General features: G+C 38.7%; 1 long non-coding RNA gene across 1 annotated transcript; it reads right to left on the reverse strand.

The window, feature by feature from the left end:
- Window positions 1-634: 634 nt before the first annotated feature.
- On the reverse strand, window positions 635-7043 carry LOC115418696 (uncharacterized). The gene is made up of 3 exons (XR_003935343.1): window positions 7032-7043; window positions 6561-6564; window positions 635-883 (listed from the first exon to the last, which is right to left on the reverse strand). It is a non-coding gene; the product is annotated as an uncharacterized LOC115418696 (long non-coding RNA).
- Between the last annotated feature and the right edge of the window lie 18091 nt (window positions 7044-25134).

Consider the following 25134-nt stretch of genomic DNA (forward strand, 5'->3'; position numbering starts at 1 on the left):
TGAATCCAGGGAGTATTCACTCTTATCTCCAACTCTGGAACATTTGCCCACACCTTGACTATTCCTACACTTCTGAATGCTAAGTAAAAAACCCTCTGTAACACACTGTCTTTATTATTCCCATTTTACAAGAGGTGGGAATAATCATCTCTTGGAGCTTATAACCCTCTGATGTCAGTATGTCACGCAACTCACAGCATATTAGCAAAACATAGAAGTAAGAGCTATATCTTATTGCATTCTCATTACATGATGCTTAGGTTTTCTGTATATTCGCAACATGTTCTAGAGGGGGGACGGCTCAGGTGGTAGAGCCGGTCGTCCCCAACTCTGACTCGCCACATGTCCTTGGGCAAGACACTGAACCCTAAATTGCTCCCAAGTAGGGTCTTGCAGGGCCTTTAATGGCAACAGTTGCCTACTAGTGTATGGGTGTGAGCATGAATGGGTGAATGTGAGGCTTTGTTAAGCACTTTGGGCACCATTAAGGTGTATAAAATGTGCTAGATAAGTCCAGTCCATTTACCATTTAGAAACTCCATAGTGCCGGAAACCCCGCTACCCACCCCAGTACCCTCCTGGCATGTCTGAAAACACAAAAATAGAGCCAGTGTCCTTGTATCTTAGTGGCATGTTCTTTCAAAAATCAATAACAACCTAAATTTGTGAGGTTGTCAGGTTCTACTGCTATGTTAAAGTCCTCAGGTCTTTATGCAGGAGATCAGTCTCCCAGTAGAAGTGGGTGGTACTTTCACTGGAGGAGAACTCAATTAATTAAATGAAAGTCCATATACGACTTTCTATCAGTGTTCAATAATAACTATATGTCTGTAACTGTTTCCATGTTACCAGCCATCAAAATATGTGCCATTATAAGGAAAGGCTAATTTATAATATTTTAAAAGTTCCTCAAAAATTAAAAAACCTAAATTTGTCAAAACTGTGAGCGAATTTTGTTGGCATTGTCCCAAGGAAGCTACTGTACATATAAAATTTGAATGGATCCGACCAGGAGTTTTGTTGGAGAAGACGTCTGAAGAAATTGTTAATGAAGACACTAACAAAGATGACGACAAAGACGGCAGTGATGAAGACAGCAACAGACATAAGACTTTCACAACAGTTCATCGGCCAGTGAGTTAAAAACGTGCTATTTAGTAGATCAGAATTTCTATGAAAATGACTAAAATGTATTAAGATGACTTAAGTAAATTGGAGATACTGTATTTAAGTCCATAATTTTAATGTTGATATTTTTACATTGTACTTCATGTATTCAATAATTGGTTTAATTCTGTCTCAAATGAAGGGGTATGCATGCAGATATGAGATGGTGAATACCTGCAGGCATATTTTTTTTATTAGAATTTAAAACTTGTCTCCAGATTCTCAGTCAGTTTTTCTCCTCACCCCACCTATCTCACCAACACAGAGCGTTATCTATTTGCTCTCTCAACCTTATCCTTCCTCTTTGCTCCATATCCCTCCATCTCTTCTCCCAATCCCCTCTTTAATTTCACCTCTAGTCTGCCGAAACACACATACACAGATGACAGGTTTTCATGCTTTTAAGGGACTTTCTACTGACTTCTATGTATCATAAACCTTAAAACAGCACATGTCTTCACTCTAAAATGTCATGATTTACATTGTGCAGACCAGACTGAAGTCCCTCTGATGTGACTGTGTAATCAGGTTTATGTCCTCGTACCAATAGGACAAACACAGTCTCACACACACTGAGTCTACGTCCTGTCTCCTCCCTGGGTCATGGATGACCAATCAGTGGTAGAATGGCGTCATTTCTTATTTACCCACTGTTGACTGTAGATGTGGTTAAAGCACACTGCTTGGCCGAAAAACAAGTAGCCACCAAAAAAATATTTAATTGGACTGCCTTTAGCATTGTTTCATTAAGCTTTTGCAACGTCACAAGATTTATAGAGAAGTTTCATGTGACGTATGCATACATGAAGTCTTGCTGTGCACGTATCTTGGAGCCAGAAAGACCGCTGGGTTCCACTGGTGGCAGCGGTGGTTCTGTTCTGCCCACCGCTGTTTATAGTTATTACTGCGGTTAGCGTAGCTTCTCAGTATAGTTAGCCTGCGTGCCTGTTGCGCTTAGCGGTGTGGAAAAAAAGAATTGTGATCATGTGGTACGGTGATGAAGACCCCTTTAAACCTACCAGGAGGGCTTCCCCTGGCCTATCACCCTATAGAGACAGAGTGATTGTGGACCTACCTGCTCCCTTTGCCGGTGATGGCAGCCAGAGTTTCCTCAGCTGGGTGAAGCAGCTGGAAGTGGCAGTTGGAGCTACGGCGGGCGACACCGGTGAGTTCAGCTGGAGCTGGTGAGAATACTGCCCACCCGTCTGTGACGGTCTGCTTTTCTACTATGGGACAGCCTTCCCGATACGGTCAAGTCAGTGAAAGAGAAGACGGCTTTTGGACAGAGACAGTTAATGGACCGTTTTAGAGCTAACATATCGGCTCATTCACGAGTTCCGGGGCAGAGCCTGGAGGTGTACGGCTGATGTGAGCCAGCTGGAGCTGGTACTGGTGTTTTTACCTCCAAGTTGCGCGCACATCTTAATGACGTCACTGTTGTTAGTAAACATTGAAACTCATCTATTTCCAATCATTCATGTGACGCACCGCCCTCAGCGGTGTTAGCAATTCCTGTTAGGTGGTTTTGTTTATTTCCTGTTTTATTTTGGTGAGGGGTTTTGTTCGCTTGTGTGCACTGTGTCTGTCTTGTCTGCGTCCTCCCTGATTCCCTTGATTGTCTGCACCTGGGGCTCATTATCTCTCTCCCTTTATATACCCTCCTCTCCTCATGTCTGTTGTCAGTGCGTCTTTCATGCCATGCCAAGAGCTCCGTCGACCTTCTCCTGTTCCTCTGTGTTGCTGTGTCACGCTCTTATTGTAAGTTTATTGATTCCACAATTGTAAAGACCTTTTTGTTAGTTTTTTGATGCCGTGTTTGTGAAGACCGTTTTGTTAATTTTTTGATACCACATTTGTGAAGATATTTTTGTTCCTTTTTATTCTTGAGTAATAAATACTCAAACTAAGTTCCACCTGTCTCTGTCTCGTGCATTTGGGTCCAAGCCTTGTGAATTCGTAACAATTCATTCATTTTCTGAACCTGCTTTATCCTCACTAGGGTCATGGGGGTCACTGGAGTCTATCCCAGCTACTTATGGGCGAAGGCGGGGTACACCCTGGACATGTCACCAGTTCATCACATGGCTGACATATACAGACAATCACTTTCACATTCACACCTATGGGCAATTTAGTTTAACTAATTAACCTATCAGTGCATGTCTTTGGATGATGGGAGGAAGCCGAAGTACCCTGAGAGAACCCACACAGATACAGGGAGAACATGCATACTTTGAAGAGTCGAGCGAATAGCCATCGAGAAATCGGTTGGACAAAATCGCAGATGGACAGAATTCCTGGTATATTCTGTATAAGAAAACATATGTATCTGATTCCACATTGTTTCAGATTATTATTTCTACCATGTCTGTGGATATATTTGGAAAAGTTAAAGAGGATAACAAACAGAAAACCTCTAAAAGTTTAAAAATCTAAACTTGCTACAGATGTCTACTGGAGACCAACTACAACCAGCAGGTCAAAGAAATGTTATCATTTGGTTAGATTTGTCATTTATTTCACTGCACCCTAGCCTTAAAGAGGTTATAGTATTTCTGCATTCAAATACAAAGAAAGAATAGATTAGAAAATCACCTAAAAGCATCATGAGAGTTTTTAGAATAAAGACTTCTGAAGTTATGCCTATTATACCCGTGTACTGGGTTGTAAAGATATGCAGTGAATTTATTTCCACTGATGGGCTGGGGGATTTATGTGACCACTAGGGGCAGCAGTGAGTCACTCAGCTGGTCTCCCATGGCAACGAGCCTCCATCCACGGGACGAAAAACTCAGAAAGTGATGAGATGGGATTAGACCCTGAAGAAACAACTTTTAGAATCAAAGAAAGTGACAAAGTGATAAAAGATAGAAACACTCACTGTCAAAATAAGCAGCTATGAGTTTTAGTTTTAGAAAACTTCATGATACAGATGTGGAAACAAAGAGCATTAAACTTTATTCAGTGAGTGACATATAGTAAATATTCGGTACTTATATAGTGGTTTTCCACACTTGAATGGTACCCAAAGCGCTTTACAAAGCCTCACATTCACGCACACACTCATACACCACTAGGCAGCCATGCAAGGCACTGCCAAGCCTTCTGGGAGCAATTTAGGGTGTCTTGCTCAAGGACACTTCAACATGTGGACAGTTGGAGGCATTTGAACCACTGACCCTTTGGTCATTGGACAACCTGCTCTACCAACTGAGCCACAGCTGATACAGTCTGTGGATACATAGTGTTGATTCGTTGGTGGTTTTGGTAGTTCATGGACCACAAGTGTGTCCTGGTTTCCTCCTTCTGTTGATAGTTTGGAATATCAAGACTACATGGCCCCCTTTAAGAGAAAACCCTGCATACCCTGTCTCCCCTACAGTGACCTGATATTCCAGAACATTTTCTCCTAGCTGGAGTTATAATCTCTGTATTGTCATACGTTAATTGTTCATTTGCACTGGTCATAAAGGTCTTTTAAATGTGTTTTTGTGCTTGAACACACTGTGAATAACTACTTCACACTGGGCTCTGACTATGGACTATGCTGAACCACCAACAGTGATATTTCTTTCCTGAATAAATTAGCTCTAATATCGCCACATGCATTCCTCCCAATTGAGCGTGACTTTATTTATTCATTCACACTGGCTTTACAGTGTTGCTTTTTTTTTTTTTTTCATATAAACCGCTGCAGATGTTCCCACTTTTCAGAAACTTTTCAGTTTTTGATGTCCACCCTCAGATCATGACAAAAACAATCTTTTATTGCAGTGTAAAGCCCTTAATTCACTCTCCCAGGATCATCTGTGAGGTCTGTTAAGTCTCAGTTGCCTACTCTCCCCCGCTGTTGTCTTCACTGCAGACAGCTCCCCCATGCTTCACTGGCTGTCTGATAAGGGGGAGAAAGAGCAGGACTGACTGAGACAGGTGGAGGGAGTGAGGACAGATGAGGGGAGAGGGAAATGAAAGAGCAATGAAGAGGAGGAAAAGGGAAGAGGAAGGTAGACAAGTCAGTGGCATTTTCTGAGAGAGGAGGAGAGGAGTGGGTGGACGGGCTTTGAAGAAGGGTGGGTGGGTGGGAGGTGGAGAGGTGGGAGGCCAAAAGCGCCATCATACCCTCATTCTGGATTTTATTACCCATTTGATTCATCCAGTGCCCATCATAACTTCCCCCTCCTGTGAATTAAGAAGAGCTTATCATCACCATTTTCGGCGGCTGAATCCAATGGCCCTTCTGTTTCTCTCCTACACTGAAACTTAAAAAATGATATCTGTCTTTGAGACATCAGAGTCAACAAAGGGTCAGTATTTGCATTGTTATGACTCATTTGATTAAGAGGGATTGGCCCAGAGCTGCTCTCCTCTCCATTACCTGTCTAATTACACCTCAGATGATGAAGGAGAGCAGGGCAAACCTTGTTATCTCTAAAAGCCTAATGTCATCCTGGTTTGAAGCAGCAGCATCAGTGGCAGCAGATGGTGAGGATTAGAGCGCAAACGTGTCATTTTTCAGTGTTTTAGCTCAGAAAAATGACAGCATGGTAAGACTTCAGAATGAAACATTAAATATGATGAAGTAAGAGCAGCTCAGGGCGATGTTTCACTGAATGTTAACAGCAGCAGGATTAGTACGAAGATGAAAATTACCTAAAAATAAAACCACCCCGATGAATAATGCATCACAAATTAAAATCAAACACAACTGTCAGTTAAATTCTCACCCAGTGTTAATGGTGTTTAAGAATGAAAAGACTCTGCTCAATATGGGACTTTTAAAGGTGTTATAGTATTGATTTTCCAAACTACCAACACCAGGAGTAAATCATGTACCGGAACATACTTAGGACCAAAACCACCAACGAATCAACACTATTTATTCACAGAAAATACCAGTCACTGAATAAAGCAGTGCCCAAACATTCAAAAATTAAAAAAAAAAAATGTACAAAGAAATGTTTTTTTCACAATATCTGGCTCATGGAAGGGTGTGAACATTATTTAGACTGTCAGGTTGTTATATTGTATGGTGTGTGTGTGTGTGTGTGTGTATATTCATGGGGATGTAGATGTGGGTTAGTGTACAAATGTAAATATAAATTGGTGTGCATGTATATGTGTATATGACTGTATGTGTATGGGTGCACAGGTTTGTAGGGGTGTGTTTATGGATAATCATAATCTTATGCTGTATATCAAGTGATTAAGCACTAACAGGACTGGAATTGGGGGGGTAGGACTGGATAAGCGATGACTTCTTCCTACTCCCTTTCAGGCACAACAGTTGTTCTTTTTTTATGATTGTATTTTTTTTATTTTGGTTTTGCGTTATTATTATTTTTTTCCCCTACATTTTGTATTATGTGTGTGTCTGAAATAAACTAAAACTAAACTAAACTAAAAACTAAAGTAAGAAAGCCAATTGTTTCCACACAGTTGTATTATGGTATCATCAGGTTTTCTTCGTCAAACTACAACTCATAACTCTTTATTTTGACAAAAGAACACTGTGTTGTACGATATTTATATGTTATGTTCAGCTGATAGTTTACATTATAGCTCTGTTATCTTAGCTCTGTTTCTAGACTGGGGCGACACGGTGGTGCAGTGGTTAGCACTCGTGCCTCACAGCAAGAAGGTCCTGGGTTCGATTCCAACACCAGTTGACAGGGGGTGGGACCTTTCTGTGTGGAGTTTGCATGTTCTCCCCGTGTCTGCGTGGGTTCTCTCCGGGTACTCCGGCTTCCTCCCACCATCCAAAGATATGCACTAATAGGTCAGTTGGTTAATCTAAATTGCCCATAGGTGTGAATGTGAGAATGATTGATTGTCTCTATATGTCAGCCCTGCGATGAACTGGCGACTTGTCCAGGGTGTACCCCGCCTTCACCCCATGTAGCTGGGATAGGCTCCAGGTGACCCCCGTGACCCTAGTGAGGATAAAGCGGGTTCAGAAAATGAATGAATGAATGTTTCTAGACAGAAAACAGCCACAGTAAAACCACAAATCACACCCATTTTTTGTACGGTTTGTGTTGTCAGTAACTGCACCAAAGCTCCAAATCGTCTGAACAAGGATCGGCTGAGTGACTCACTACTCCCTCTAGTGGTCACATAAATCCAACCATCCATCAGTACAAAATATTTATTCAGTTCATATGTCTACAATCGAGCACAATGGCATATTTAGCAGAACTTCAAACATTTTTACTCTAATGATACTTTTGGTCATTTTTTTGATATTTGAAAATACAAATACTCTGGATCTGCCCTTTAATAAACTATTTATGATGTCTAGCCTGTTCATTCATTCATTATCTGAACCCTCTCATCCTCACTCGGGCTGACATACACTCTCACATTCACACCTATTGGCAATTTAGATTAACCAATTAACCTATCAGGGTATGTCTTTGGATGGTGGGAGGAAGCTGAAGTACCCAGAGAGAACCCACGCAGATATGGGGAGAACATGCAAACTCCACACAGAGAGGTCCCACCCCCATCGACTGGTGTAGGAATCGAATCCAGGACATTCTTGCTATGAGGCATGAGTGCTAACCACAGCACCACTGTGTTGCAGTATCCGGGATGTTTCATTTTCTATAAATCCAGATTTTCCTCTCAGTCCTTTTAAAACAACATACATGATTTACCAAGCGGCACCATGGTCTTATTCTGTAGGAGATCTACTGACACTACACAAAAGTATGAACACAGACACAGCCAGTCTATTTCAATAATGACCAACACAATCTGCTAACAGTAAAGTGGGTACACACATAAAACTGAAGAGATTTTTTAGCTGTTACAGACCTCACACATGAGGATAAAAAGTCAGGCATTGAACCGTTTTGATCGTACTGTGTGTGGTGTACTCCAATAATCTGACCACTGTACACCACACACATAATGATTCCGTCCCACCACTGATCTAGAATCTAGTCCTTCAAACCAGAAATCTGGCATGATCAAATGTGATTTAACAAAAACAAAGAAGAAGAAACATAGCAACAACTGGAAAACACAACACGCAACATGGAAGAGGACATACAAGAGGAGGGAATGATGGTGTTCTTCAGACTATTTTTGACTATATACGCCTGCTTCCTTGTTCCTCAGTCAGCTTGCTTTTTGATTGGCTACCTTCAGTTCCACGTCACAATTCACGGAGTCGTGACTTGGGAGTCATCAGTTTTCCCCACACACGAAGATTTTTGGTCGTAAATGTTGAACAAGTTTAACATGTATGATTGTTGGCCCCGACCCTTTTTGGAGCCGGTTATCGGGACAAATTCGCTCTCAACACACGTCAGACCACAGGATAATCTTATAAAACATAAAAAAATCTGGCGTTTGCTGTCCTTGGTTGGGAAAGGGGAAAATCGAGACAAAAACTGCCTGGTTATCTGTGTGTACCCCGCTTAATGCAGATTAGCACAGTGCCAGATTGTGCACAGACACACCTGATGAGGGTGAAGGGATTTTACACAGAAACAACAGCCACAGCTTATTACTGTAATGTGGCAGACAGTGTAGTGGAGGTTTTAAGCATGTGTTTTTCTCCGGAAACAGTAACACTGACAAAAGAGACAGAAGAAAAAAAGAGTAGAAGAGGAGTTTTCTGGAGTAAAATTGAAGGAGTTACTATTTTAGTCGTCAAACATCCTTTAAATTGTCCAAACGTCCAACCTGTTAGTAAAGGGACTGTTGTGGACACTGAGGTAAATACAAGAGTTGAAGGCATGTTCCAAGGCTAAAACAAAGAACATGGCATGGCACCCACTCACTCATTAGTTGGCAGCTGTAACACTGAGTTTTGACTTTCACAATCCACTCATGACCAAACCTAATCACAGCTTTCATTTATTCTACAGGGTTATAAGGTTGTTATGTTTTTAGTATCACAAATATAGAGGACACATTGTACATAACTTGCATCTGCTACAGAACCAAGAGGAACACTTTGTTTTCAGTGTCATTAAGCTGAGGGTTTCAGACATTTCATATCAAAATTCTTGGTGTAACAGATGCAAAAGTCACTGCTTAAAACCTTTTTAGCCCGATCAGCCCGCCCGCGGGCCAAAAAAATTATATTAATATTCATCTACTATAAAAATATAATAAATCAGAACAATGGATTTTTTTTTTTCAACTTTTGCTCAAAGTTTAGACCCTAATGTTAATAAAAGTACATCAAAAGTGTATTTTAGTGCAAACTTTAATGTTCAAACATGATTTTTAATCTTTGTGGGGTGAAATATACGCTATTAAAAATCTCCAACACGAACAATTATTTTATGCATATCATCGTCAATCCAGCTGGAAAAAAAAAAGGTGAGGATAAAAAATTCTAATTTCTCTTTTAGTTTGTTACAGTTTACTCAGGCGTAGTAATAGATACAATATTTTAGACAATGAGAATAGATTCTGTGAGGTCTCTAAATGTCCATAAACACCAAGAACATCCATATGAACCTTATTATTGTGGAGTAATTCCTCATTTACTTTGGGTATGTCTTTTTAGGCATTTTTCCCCTGAAAATATGGTCAGGGTTAAACAGGTTAATATATCCCAGTTTGAGTCATACTGAGCCTACTGGTCATTTGAAAACACTAGCTGTCTATACCGAGAGGCAAGGACCTCAGGTCCAAAATGAAATCTTAAATTTGTAATATCGCAGATGGTACCTGGGTTGGTTCTAAAAAGCCCTAGCTCTAATAGGCTTACAATGAACATCTCTCTAAAAGTATTAATTCACTGTTTTCTAGGAGTCATCTTGGTCTCAGTTGTTTAAGAAATGATTTGATGGTCCATCCTCAAATGTTTACTATGTGAATTAAAGCTCAGGTCAACAGAAGGTTTTGATGTCCTGTTTAGGGCTTTGAGTCCCAGGTCTTTATGACTTGATGCCTGACTGCCGAGTTGCAGCTTATTGAATAAAATGCAACTATTTCTGACTGACATCTCTGCAGTACTAGACTTAAAGGAGTGATATTTTGTTTTTTTAAAATGGAATTATGCATTTTAAAACATTTCCCTGTGGTCTACATAATGAATAATGGATTGGATTTCTATAGCGCTTTTCTGGTCACTCAAAGTGCTTTACATTATTGACCCATTATTCATTCGCTCTCACATTCTTCCTCTGGTGGTGGTAAACTACAGGGTGTCCCATAAGTCTCCATACATAGGAAAAATAAACGTTTCTTGACATAAACCATTTTTATTTATATAATATGCTCTATATGACTGCCATTTTGTTGGGAACAAATTGATCCAAAACACTTCCTGTTTTTTTGAACTTGATAATAAGTTTTGCCACAGTGTCATGTGTGATACTCGTTCCATGTTTTCTGTTAAATGCGCTTGCAACCATACGACTGCTTGCTGAACCGGCCATCAGGATGATTTCAATTCGTTGCTCTTTATTCAAATGCATTCTTTGGGTTATCTGAAATATAAAGAAATACATGTTAGAGCCATATATGTATGGAATGTATTATGTCTCCTATGTATGGAGACTTATGGGACACCCTGTACATTTGTAGCCACAGCTGCCCTGGGGCAGACCAACAGAAGCGTGGCTGCCAATTTGCGCCTACGGCCCCTCCGACCATTCATACACCAGTTTGAGTGGCACTGGAGGCAAAGAGGGTGAAGTGTCTTGCCCAAGGACACAACGGACTGACTAGGACAGAGCGGGATTCAAACCGCCAACCCTTCAGTTATTGGACAACCCACTCTACCATCTGAGCCATGGCCGCCCAAATACACAAATAAATGTACCAAACACTAATAAAAGTCGGTTTAGCAAAGTATGAGCCCTTTAAAGAGACTCGACAGTATGACTTTGTTTCACAAAACTGGATAAAGTTTACAGTTTTACAGATCTATCAGTATGCTGACACCTAGCATTAGCTCACCTCTGACCCCTCAGGCTCCGACTGCTCCACCCCTTTTATCCAAATATGGCTGCATTTGAATCTATAAAGCCAGGATGGTGACGGCCATATTGCAAACTACTGGTTCCAAAGCAGCTCATAAAGGAATGGGTGATGCCACACTATATCTGTCTGATTATATGATATGGTACAATACGGTAGAGAATGGTACGGTATGGTACAATATGGTATGCCTTATTTTATTATTTATTTATTTATTTATTTTATTATTTCTTTACTGGTGTACAGGGCATATCTTGTGTTCATTTATTTGGAATGACAAGATGCCAAACAAATTAGCATAAGATATACATTAATTTGGAGAAAATTGTCTGTCTTCTACAATTGCTCTTTGTTTTCAGCAGTGCCTCCTTCATGTACAACTGTCACAGTCATGCAGAGCACAAAAACGGGTTGAGACACGTTTTATTACTGCATTAAACATCAGCACAAATGGCTAGACAACTGCAATCCTACATAGCTCATGTTACACAAATCATTTAAATGTGCCCCTAAAACTGGATAACATTAACCTTGGTTGGCGGTATTATAAGGTTTAGGAGGATCTAATAGCAGAAATGGTATATAATATTCATAATTATATTTTCATTTCAGTGTAATTACAAGAACATTGGAACAGTTCTTGTTACCTTGGAATGAACCATTTATACCGACCAAGGTAGTAGAACTGCTTTATTTTCCCTTCTTCGATACAACACACAGTGAAAAATGATATCCCTTGTCGCAATAAACTGCTATTCACTGCAAAAAAGGAATATATGACTTTAGATAAACTGACTTAAATTTTGAATATTTCTCTTGAAAGATCATTTTTAGATTTTAGATTTATGTAGACTTAATCTTGTTAAGATTATTTGACTCCAAGAATTTTCCACTTGAGCTACTCCACTTGGATATTAAAACTAATTTTAAGCAAACAAAACAAGCTCCATTGTTGGGGGATGAGTATGGCAGACAATAACTGTTTGCCCTCAAGACATTGCTACTTGTTTTATGCAGTTTTGCCTATACATATCTATTGAGTCATTACATGTTCATAAAACCATATTGTGGCATGTTTGCCGCAGTGCATTGTCGTAAATGTGTTATTTTTATATGTAAGAATTCAGCGGGGTTGTTGTGTTAGTATTAGCTTTGACTTAATATGTGTATGGCAATGTTTATTGGCTTTTTTGTTTATTTTTTTTGTATTTTTGTAATTTGTAAAGTTGCACCCTGAGTGAGAGCCATAGGCAGAGCAATTGCTATCCTGTTGTGATTAGTATACTGTATTACTTCTTGCTAGTCAAAATTCAAAGCACAAATTGTGCCCATATATGTCACATAGCTAACTTTCTGCTTAGCTTCCACCTATGCAACAATAAATAATAAAAATACTTAACACCAATGATTCCCTACCTTTATAAGCCACAACACATATTTAACACCAGAAAAATTACAAGGCACACCATCAAACAAAAATGTCACAAAAAGTATATTTATTGAAATACAATATAAATCTAGTCTTGATTTACTTACTCCGTGTGAAACCTGGGCCTGTTTAGTTGAACAAAAAGCTGATATTCTTGCACAAATCTTCCTCAAGCGCTCTGAGGGTTCGTGGGTAACTTGCTAATCCTTGCATCGCTAGTGGGGGGGCTTTATCAACAGAACGCACCACATTGGGGCCAGTTCACTTTCACTTTTATTTTGCAAAGGGAAACAGGAGACTGTTGTGGTAGAGTGGATCATTGGTGCATGCAGTCGTATAGATAATATACAATGTAGATAACATTTTCCTATTTTAAGAAAACTTGCATATAGCACTTCCAGATAATTGTACTTGAAATAAGACATTTAACCCAATAATGAGTTTAATTTTCTTATTTTTGTACAGGCCTTTTTTGTAGTGTTGTCAAAGGGAGTTAAAAAATAACGTCATCTTTATCAGTACTTTGGTGTAACATACCTTGGAGTTGTTATTCCAGATGGTTGGTTGACCACTGTCAGACTCCAGCATATCCCTTTGCCTTTGTGTTAATGTTGTCTCCCACTAAGAAAACTACCATACTTTCTGGGCTATAAGGTGCACTGGAATATAAGCTGCACTTGACTATAAGCCACAGGTGTCCACATTGTGACATGAGCTATTTACACAGAAAGATGGTAAACAGAAAGATTATTTAAATATTTATTTCCATACCTTTACTGCTGTTTTCCAAACAGTGCCTGTAACATGGCAGTAAAACGGCAGGAACACAGCTGGTTAAAAAAAACAGAAAAGTCATTGATCTCTATATTCATCTTCCTTCTGCTCATTGAAACCACTGCAGTCATCTTCTTCAGTGTTGGAGTTGAACAGCCACAAAGGCTCTGTCACACACCTTCTGTCTCTCCTCCATTGTCGCTCTCAATGGCACTTCCATGCTGCAGCTCTATTTCCTTCTTAGACAGACACATTAATTGCTTTTAACTTAAAAGCTGCAAAATATGTATTTCTACATGTGTTTTCCATGATGAGGGTTTGTGCATGACACACAAAATGACTGTTAAAAGTTAAGCTTAAAACTTCTCCTCTTCATCACCTCTTCCACCTGTCTGTCTCACTTTTGCACTTCCTGCTAGAGCGCCCCCTGGAGGCCATTAGCCTGTATAAATCTATACTCGAGCTGCATCGCTATATAAGCCGCAGGGTTCAAAACGAGAAAAAAGTAGCGGCTTATAGACCGGAAAGTACGGTAATCACAGTCAGCAGTAGTTGCTGCAAATACCACCAAACATCACCACATCCCCAATGGGTCAGCACCACCTGTTTCACAGATGTGTGAATTAATGTTACTGTGTAATTTTCTGGTGTCTGGCACATATTGCACTTTTTAATTACCAGAGTGATATAGTTAAATGGCAGCAGATGTGCCTTTCATAATAATAAAAGCAAAAAAAATAAAATATTGGAAGAAATAATCTCGCATTCACCTTGGAAAAATAAAAATCACGACTGTGGACATGAGAAGTGGTATTGAATCTGGTAATAAGGGTAAATCCTCCTCTGTTGTGCTGAGTGTTTTATTTCTGCTGATTTCATTGACTGCTGCAGTCACTGGAACAAAGCTCATCAGATGGATGGAATTTGCTGCTTTGTTGAAACTGCAACTTTCCAATATCATCAGTGGAGAAAAGCCTCTTAAATCTTACACCCTCAGGGAATAGAGTTAATTGTTCATTTAACAAGCGATCCAAATAACTCCAATTGATACTAAAGCCCTACATGCACAGGACAAGTCCAACATCAGGACACGTGGTGATTTGGAAATTAACATATTTACTCTAGCTGTTCATCATGTCATTCATCTAATCATTATTTAAGAGAGTCTTTTGAAAGATTTAGGCTTGTTCTTTCAGTAAATGCCCATACTAAATCACAACATAGGCCTCTTGATCTACCTAAAACAAACTACGTACCTAAAAAGCTGTCATCATCAGTGCAGCCTCCATAGTCCTTCACCAAAAAAACTGTAATTGTGAAGTAAATATGAATCCCACATCAAGGTTGGTTTTCAGGAGAGTAATATCACCACAGGACATGTTAGCTGAAATATGGTAGGTAATTTGCATGGGAAGGTTTACTTTCCAAATGACAGACATTTAAGATTTGGACAGGATTAAGATCGCAGATGACCGCTGCAGTTAGTACACAGTACCAGAGGTCCACAGGTAGTACCAGTCCCATGTCAATCAGTCTTAAAGGAGTGATATTTTGCTTTTTTTTTTTTTTTTTTAAATGTAATTATGCATTTTAAAACATTTCCCTGTGGTCTACATAAACTGTAAATGCTATGTTTGGGTCTGAATTCTTCATTAATTCAATTCCACAGGTCCATCTTCAACCCTAGTTCTGAGTATTGACACGAGAAAGGTCGTTTTGAACGCTGGCCCTTTAAATGCAAATGAGCCACTTCAGGCCCCACCCCCTCCAGGTTGTTGGCTGTGCTGCTCTGTCCCATTCAACCAACAACTGAACATTTTAGGTAATCAGCTCGAAGTTTGGACATATTTTCAGCTACAACCACTGCTGCTGACAAACAATTATGTCATACTCGGAGAAATGTTCGTCGGAAGTTTGGACCTTATATGTGCAAATGTCGTGATGTAACTAGTTATAGATGTGACAAATGAAGCAGGAATTAAAACAGGTTGTAGAAATCCACTCTACTTTTGCCAAAATGAGTATAAAGATAGCTTTGCAGCACCTGGAGGGTTCAAATTCAAACTTTATGAACTATTAGGGTCCAAATACACAAATAAATGAACCAAAGACTAATAAAAGTGGGTTTAACAAAATATGACCCCTTTAAAGAAAGTGTGTAGTTATAAGATTTTAAATCAGAGAAATGTGCCATAATGTCACAATAGGGTAATGCATTATTTTTCACATACGCAGTACATTTCTAGTGTGTTTGTTCATGTCACATCAAAGCTCAATGATCCATTTACTGCCATGACAGCTGAAGTAATTGGTCCACAGAGGTTTGTTCTAGTGCGTATAGTGAACAGGATGGTAACAGAGGAGTCTATCTGATGCTCTGCTGCCAGGTAAACCTAGTAAAACCCAATATGTACTCTGCCTCTGGCAAAGTTCGAGGGTGAATAATAGCTGGGCTGCGTACGATAGGGAGGCGCCGCTGTGGCTGCTCATGGATTTTACAGATTACCTTTGGGGTCCATTTGCACCCGTAGATCTGTGCACGGTTCGTCCCTTCAGTTGGTCTCTTTTTTGTTTTCCATGTCTGACTCTTTCTCCCAGGGTTCATTTGCACATTGCTTTAGGCTGGGATTGCTCTCTTTGCTGCTGAGGGATTCATCACTGCAGGGAGGTTGTCAGCCGTACCCCCAAAACACTAGACATTCAGTGGCAGCAAAAACATGAACTGGACCTCATTATTCAACAATTGTCAAATAAAAAGGATCCAATGTGTCATAATTTATCAACTCAGGACTCAGGTTACTGATGGCATTTAAAATCTTCTAGTGTTATTCAGGGCAGGCACAACAGAGAAAACAAGAGGACACCTGGGTTTTGAATTTTTCTGTTTATTTTCACAGCCATTAAAATTAGATGAGTAGGTGAAGTGCATACAGGTTAAGAACCACAGATCATTAATGTGTACGAAAAAGTTTCAGTGTCAGTGGATTTACATCTACGAACACTGTAGGGACATTTGGAGGTGTTTATTTTGTTTTCCTTGAAAGTTGTGTGACACAGGAGCAGGGATGGAGAGAAAGGACATGTTTAAGAATACCAGACTAAACTCATGAAATCACCTTGTATGTCACACCAGTTTTTATGGCATTTGGCGTGTCATACGTACGCATTTTCATCATTCTGTACGTTTTTTATCGCCATTTGATCATGTGTCAATGTATGCCAAGATCTCCGGTTTACATGTCTGTAACTGCTAACGCTAACCCAAACCCTAAACCTAACCCTAACCCAAACACTAATCACGTGGTATTTTACTCAGCGTGAACATACACACGGAAAGCTTATAATGCGTACAGATAACACGCCAATTAAAAGTGGTGTGTTATCTGTACGCAATTCATGTAATCACATTGAGAATACAAAATAAATGGATAGAAACAGTACTTTTTACAGCGGCAAGGTTAAAAATGTGAAGATATGTCATAACATTATTATTAATTTGAACCTGCTGGAAGGAAAAATAACTACGATGAGGTTATGAGTTATGATGTGATGAAAAGAGCAGAGCAGATGAGTGAGTAGCTGTATTTAACTTTTTGCTGTTTGTTTTTTTTGTTTGGTTTAGTTTTGTTTTTTTGCATTTTTATCATATTTGACTCAGCAACAAAACCATGAAAGATGGTCTTTTGCTGTCAAAAATGTTTATACTTACTGCACTTAACAACAGAAATGAGCAACTCCACAGTTGGAGGGTGGAATGAGTGGGGATCCATGAGGGGTTGAAACTGAACTGTCTCCTGAATTATTGTGAACATGCTACAGAAACTAAGCACGGTGTTTCTTTTTTTGAATCTCACCTCCAGAAAGACTGATTTGAAACCATCGCTGGTACGACTTAATCTGCTGATAAACTGGTCAGCTACAGCAGCATCCTGACAGACAAACATGAAGACAGACAAAATGAACCAATAACATCATCAAACGTGAATGAAGGCTAACCAGAAGCAAAAAAACAAACACCCTGTCATCCTGTCTATATGATGGGATCCATGGCACCAACAGGAAAGTGGCTATTCAACTTATAAGTTTATTAAACACCAGTGGTGTTGTGGTCCCTGGAGAAGTGGGTATACTCTCAATTTTTGGCTTCTGAATGTAAACGTATTCAACATGAGACAAACATAGGATAACGTTAGCCTTTCATAATGTTAACCTACTCACACAGTTTAACTAATGGTGACAAAATCTCTCCTGCAAATGTGCAGTCATATGGCCAGTAGTTTAAAACAGTGACGCATTCTGAAACCACCTTAAAACTTACCTCAGAATTATGTATTCCATGAAAGTAGGTTCTCTTGATACGTGCCACTCATTTGAAAGACGTTTATTCTGCTTTTCTCCTTCGCATTTCCAATAATGACGCATCTTTTAAAGAGACATGCAGTGACCTGTCCATCAACTGGGGTGGAACTGGCACCTGAGGTGTCCAATCAGGTTCCAGAGGTGGCCGGTGCTAGTGAGCAATAGTTTCCTCAGCATGACCCACCCTACTCTGCCTCCTGTTGGCTCATGCTTAAAGTTAACCAATCTAATCAGTGAAGGCAGTGAGTACTAGCCAATTAGAAGCAGAGTAGGGCGGGTCATGGCTCCACCATCCTAGGGGAAAACATGGGCAATTCGGCTCAGATACTACTGAATGGTGTGCATCAGAGGGGGGATTTAGAAGTGGGTATACCCAATGCTGACTGAAAAATAGGTGGGTATACTCTGTATACCCCCTTATACCCTGGATTACACCACTGTTAAACAATTTATATTACAATGATCGATCTGTGAGATATGTGAGCTGACAGTTAACCTGCACGTCATGGGGACAAGTGACAGCTGTTTAAAATGACCACAACATTTCCCTTTTCCAATATTTTCTGATATTTATACATTATGTGGTTCCATTTAACATCATGCACAAATTCTGAAGTTGCTTTTTAAATATGAGTGTATTAACATGCAGGGGCGTTTCAACTAATGAATACAGGACACATAAAACACCACTAGAAATATATATAAACACATGTAATAAGATGCATATTTTATCATGTATAAATGTTTTTTACAGAATATACTTAAGTTGTGCACACATACACAAACACACACATTACACAATGATCAGCACATCCCTCCAGGTCACCCACAGCCGTCTGGACAATATCATTATAGTGTTGTTTGGCAGCAGTAAGTGCTCCATTATGTCTTGTTTTCAAAGGTCGTGAGTGCATTTAAACACCCAAGCCGACCTGGCTCCACACCCTGTTCACGTGAAATCTCTCAGTGTTCCTTTACGCATTGCTCTCTGTCCTCTGTTACTGTCTGTCTTCATCTGAGTCTCCAACTGGCACTCTCTCACCATTTTTTTAGCTGGAATTAGCACATCCAAGACAGGCAAAGCATTACTGTGTGCTGCTCACAATGGTAAAATTGGTCCTGCGTCAAAGGAACAGTTTATCACTTGGTACAGAAAGATAAGTATGAAGATTACAGACAGGGATTAAATAGAAATCAGGCTCTGAAGTTTAAAAGTACATCCGCAAGCTCCAAAACACATTTTCACTTTGTGTTACTTGTACTGACTTCACTTTGGTGTTCGCTGAAGTATTTCTATCAGGCATCCTTTCCCTAACATCCCACTTCAGATATTCACTTCAGTTTTGTCTAAACATCTCTTTGTCCATGGTTTGTCTTGTTTGCAGATAAAACAAATATGTCTGAGTTTAATAATGAGAAAACAGCATCTGTGATGGTCTGGGGCTTCATCGGTGTCCACATGGCTGACCTCTATATGTGTGAAGGAACCATGGATGTGAAAGCATTAACTGATTTTTACAGTCATATGCTGTCCACAAGTCAACATCTTTTCTCTGAAGTGTGTGGTTCTTTCATCAGGATGATGGCAGGCCTCATTCTGAACCAGATCCATCAGCATGGCTTCATAATCACAGAGTTCTGGTACTGCACTGTCTGGTCTGCAGTCCATTACACTACACTATTGGTTAATTATAAATAATGATATAATAATGTGATGTTTTGCTGGTGATTAACATGATTTTATTACAATGATTGTTCAGTTTGTGTTATTGCTTGCTCTTTTTTACTGCCATTGGTAGACAGTTGTGTTGTGATCTCATGAGACTATGTAGCTGAGACAGTCAGACTTCTGATCTGTGACTGACTTCATACTATTTGAATGCCAGAACCTTCATAAGATTTATACCTTTTTAAAAATTGGTCCAGGATAAAATAATTGGCCGCAATCTGATCTCAATGCCTTTGGAATTAATAGAATAGCATCTGCCACTAGTCTAGTGGGACAGTGGAGAAACCCATGGCTTAAGGTTTCATTTGTCCATCCATCCATCCATCCATCCCTGAACCACCTCAGCTGGATCCTCTTGGTGTGGAGGAGCAGTGGCTCTAGTCTCTTTCAGATGGCTGAACTCCTCACCCTGTCTCTAATGGAGAACCTAGTTGCCCTTTGGAGGAAACTTGTATTCAGGAGCTCATTCTTTCAGTCACTACCCATAGCTTGTGACCATACGTCAGTGTTTTTCAACCTCAGGGTCAGGAGCCCATGTGGGGTCGCCTTAAATTCAAATGGGGTCACCTGAAATTTCTAGTAATTGATAAAAAAAAAAAAAAAAAATAATAATAATAATAAAAAAAACAAATAAAAAAAAAAAACACAATTACTAATAAAAAAATATATGGTGAGTTGAGAGAGACAATCCCAACCCATAAAAGACATGACAAACTCTGAAGCTGAAATTAAAGCACTGTGGTGCTGTTTATCTTTCAAATGTCCATTGTGGTCAGTTTCAGATGCTGCAGCTCTTTCATAATTCATAGTTTGAGTTATTGTTTGTTCAGTATTAATTGTCAGCCTTGTAAATCCAAGCTGGACTGACTGTACATATCCTGACCAAGGAAAATCAAATTCTTTGTGCAGTAATCTACACCTGGCTTTACTGCCTCCGTCCATAATAATATACATTATATAGATTAAATGTCAACTAAAATTAAGGTTTATTTGCAACATAGTATAGCAAACTATTACATGATCAAAAACAAATTAATTTTAGCAAAAAAACAGTCGCTGTTTTGAATGTGTGGGATCACCAGAAATTTGTGATGTTAAAATGGGGTCACCAGCTAAAAAAGGTTGGGAACCACTGCCATACGTGATGGCGGAAACTTAGCTTGGCTGGTAAATCGAGTGTTTATATACACAATTTGTCAATCAGGGATTAAGTGTTTGACTCAATGAGGAAATCCATGTGTCAAGCAAGTTCTACCCCAGACAAAAAACATTTATGTATGGTATGACTGAATACAGTTTCAGGCAATTTAATTATTAAAAAACTATTCCAATGCCTTTTTCATGTTTATATTGGCGCTTGGGTCGAATTAATGTGTTATAAACACATCTAAACCTATAGAGAATCCTATGAGATGCAGATACAGGACATGGGTCATTTCTCATTTCTAAACTGTCTCTGTCTGTGATACGATAATAACTACCACCCCAGGGCTCATCATAATCACCTTACTCAAGCTTTACCTTTTGTGACAACCCCTTAATTCAGCCATATATACACACTTTTTTGAGGTTCAAACTGAATTCTCACTAGAAGTAATTACAGCTTTATATTCATCTCTGTAATTATACCCTTAGTAGCTGCCCTGCACCATCCACCAGAGCACAGGACCACTGAATCAAATGTTTTCTGTTCAGGGATCATGGTTATCTTTTCTTCTTTCGTCTTTCTTTTTACAGGAGGGAGCAATTAAAGTTGTTTCACAACGTACCCTTTAGAACAGTTCACTTTAAAACTATATTCAGTGTGGAAGAAAGAATTGTATCTTTTTAAACTGAGATGATTAAATCCTCTAACATTCACAGTTGCACAAAATGAGTTGCTGCAATCATAATGTATTTTTAATAACCTTGTCTTTCATAATGGATCTACTCATTTTCCCAGTAGAATCATATTTGGTCTGAAATTTTGTGGAGTAAAATTAGGATATATAATGAAAAAAACTGTCATAATGAAATCAATCAATAAATAATGGCTTCTTACATGATCCTCTGACATGGCTTCATGCTGTTATACAGAACTAAACAAACACATTTTTTATTAGCATTAGCAGGTCAGTCAAAGTAATAGAGTGATGTCTCATTATTTCTGTAAATAAAATGAGGAAGATTAATATGTGATTCATAAAATACAATTAATCTGCCTCAGCACTATGTAAAAACTGACCTAGATAGGAGTATAAACCCTGCTTTGATGAGAATGATAAATTCTGTTATTTAAATCTGTTCATGTGACAAAAAGACTTTTAGGACAGGGTATACAACTATCTATTTATAGTGACAACAAATATGGTCAAAACATGATTTTTATTACATTCAACAAAAAAGAATGACCAAACACAGTGGATGGATGGATGGATGGATGGATGGATGGATGGACATTTTTATTTAATACATATTTAGATTTATTATTAGTGTTTTATTTTTATATTTAATTAATATTTATGTCAATGATGTATTATTTCTGTTTTTCTAAATTTATTTAATTGCTTTAAAAAAAATGCCACCACACTCTAAGACCGGATAAGTTGAGTTTACTTAAAAAATCTCAGGTAACTCGTTGCCTTTAAAAATGTAAGTAATGAGTAATGAAAACTTGAGTGTATTAAACTTAAATGCTTGATTTGAATGGAATTGCTATTTTAAGTGCAACAAACTAAATGCCAAGTTAATTTAACTTAAAATGTCAGTTGCCTTGTATAATCATTATTAGACTTAATATCATCAGTTCATTGGACTCAATTCCAAGTTGATTTAAATTAAAATTAGAGTGGGCAGGTAGGACTGTTCATAGAGGGAAGATTATTAGAATAAAAAGGCTACAATGAAGAGTATGGTGTAGGCCTGTTCAATATGAAAGGTGTTCTGAGATGCTCCAGGATTCAGCACTACATGAATGAAACTGACACCAAGGCTTTGCAAAATAGAAGATTTGTGCTGAGAATTATGAGCATTTTTAAGCTGTGCTTTAGTGTCAGAAGCAGAGCCAGGAGCCAGTGGTGATGAGGGGATTGTTCCTGTCAGGATGGAAGGAAAAGGTGAGCTGTTAGAATACACTGTGAACAAGCATTAGTTCCAGTAAAACCACTTTCTATACCCAAACCATAGTCCTGACCTGTTTTATTTTTGATCATTAAAAGTGAGACAGTAAATACACAAAGCCCACAACTGAAAGGCAATAGCATAAAGTAATATCAAATAAGCCTGCATATTTTGCCAATTTAAATATGTTAATTGGTTGAGTAAGTCAAAATGTCTGTAGATATTATTTTTTATTGTGATCCAGGTGCAGGCGAGTCTAGGGAAACTGGAGGAAGTGTGAAAGGGAGAGCAGAGTCTACTGATGACAGAGGAGCAGCTCAGCAGCACAACCCTGAACCACTAGGCACAAATGACACAGATGAAGATAACATGTAAGGTTAGAATTGCATGATTTTAATAATAATCGGTCGTGATCTAAAGTGGGCCGGTCTGAGGTATGAAACTCCAGGGCTGAAAATGAGTCTCAGTCCGGCCCTGGTGCTGATGTCAGCATATCAATTGCCTCTGTATATGTGCCAAGTTTGAAGTAAACTGAAACAAAATTGATGTTTTTATAGACATTTGAAATTTAACCCATTATAACTAACCCTTTCATGCATGAATTATAAGAACCTTAATCAAAATTTTTTCCTGAGTGTTTTTATTCCTCTTTAGGCATGAAAAAAACAATGCGATTGAAAAATTTCCTCTGAAAAATAAATTAAAAAAGAAATAAAATAAAAATTATTTAAAAAATTCAAGAATACATTAAAAAAATAATGAAAAAAAAAAAAAATCTTATGAACCTATTTTTCATTAAGTTGCAAAAATGTCCACTTAGCTGGACACCACACGTTTAATTTTTGATGCACAGAAACATGTATTTACTGATAAACTATGTGAAAACTATGGGGAGGGCTTGTGACTCTGGGGGTTTATGCTCAGGAGAGATCTACATAATGTTACTAATTCATGTCAGAAAAGATATGTAGTGTCTTAAAACTTTAATAAACATATGTGTAAAAAAAACAACAAAAAAAAACAACAAAAATAACAACAAAATCCATGAATATACAAGAGAACAGCTATAGAATAGCTGTCCACTGCAGTGACCAGTATGCATGAAAGGGTTGAATAAAAAAAATATAAAAAATTTGAACTTTGACCAACTTTTCCCAAAATGTAACCACATCTATTCTGGGTCGCTGATAATCTATAAACCCAATTTGGTATGAATTCAACCAATAGTTTTGCTGCTACAGACATTTGAAATTTCACCCATTATAAGTAAATGGGGGGGGGGGGTTAAAAATTAATAAACAATTTGAACTTTGACCTTCCCAAAAAGTAATGAGATCTATTCTGCGTCACTGGCAATCTATAAACCTAATTTGCTATGAATTCACCCAATAGTTTCACTGCGAGAGTGTTTACAAACAAATAAAACAAACAAACCAAACCAAAAACAATACGCCCTTGCCTCTCCTTTGGGGTAAAAACATCAAGCCAGTTGGACTTCAAGTCTCTAGGCTCCGATAGTGATTTAAATCTAAGGATAGACACTCCTGTTCAGATCATTTGAGGAAACTATCCTTAATTCTCAAACAACAGCAAAGACCTGAGGGAACGTAGATGCACCTTTCACACCAGGTTGAAAACATCCACTGGTCAACACATGCTACCTTAAAGAAAACACAGACCTCACACCCCTCCCCATTTGACTGTTTGCAGGTCACTGCTTCGGAGCTAAGGGCAAATCTGTGTCACCTCATCCTCTGGAGAAACAGAAGAGACCCACTTCCATCTCATAGACTCGTCCATCCTGTCACAGTATGTCAGGACACAGGGTTTAGGGTTGATGACCTTCATGAGACTGTGGATGACAGGAAGGAGCTGGAGAAGTGTTATCCAAGGAGTCTCAGCTGAGCCTGAAGAGTACAGATGACATGGATTCATATCATTATAGCAAAAACAGTTTCAATAGGATTTGGTTCTATAAGTCTATATGATGTTGAAGTGGATAGCCGAAATGACTTAATATGATTTCATGAGCTGAATCTGAGGATAAAAATTTAAATTAACAATGAATTGAAAACAAAGACTAAACCCTTTAACCCATTCGGACCCAGTGTTACTTTTGTGTCAGTTCCAAAATGAATTTTTCTCTTTATTTAATCTTTCTTAAGTGATTTGTCACCATTTATTATAGTATTATCATCTGTATTTTGCATTTTTTCAGTCAAAATCAGGTATTTCCTATATGTAATTAACTGATCACATAGATGTTCATAAAAGCTCAGATTCAAGTTCAGGGTCATTATATTGAAAAACAAAGAAAACTGAAGAAAAAGTGACTTCTTCAGTAAAATCTATCATTAACTGAACATAAACCAAGTGTGTCCATCCACTGTCATTGATCCAACTCCATGTCATGGTCTGTGCCTGTGTGACCCTCAGCTCCTCCTTCTCATAGTCATCATTATCATCATCAGACTCACCTGCTGGCGCTGCGTGGCTGCAGCCAATTACCTCTGGCCTATTTAAGGATTAGGTTTGCAGCCATGCAGCGCTGGTCCATTTCTCCTCATTCCTTTCCATAGCCCGGACATTTTTTCCATATTCATCTACGGCCTCAGTTTCAGGTTTTGTA

This window comes from Sphaeramia orbicularis, chromosome 4 (genome assembly GCF_902148855.1).
Source record: "Sphaeramia orbicularis chromosome 4, fSphaOr1.1, whole genome shotgun sequence".
In the NCBI taxonomy this organism is placed as follows: domain Eukaryota; kingdom Metazoa; phylum Chordata; class Actinopteri; order Kurtiformes; family Apogonidae; genus Sphaeramia; species Sphaeramia orbicularis.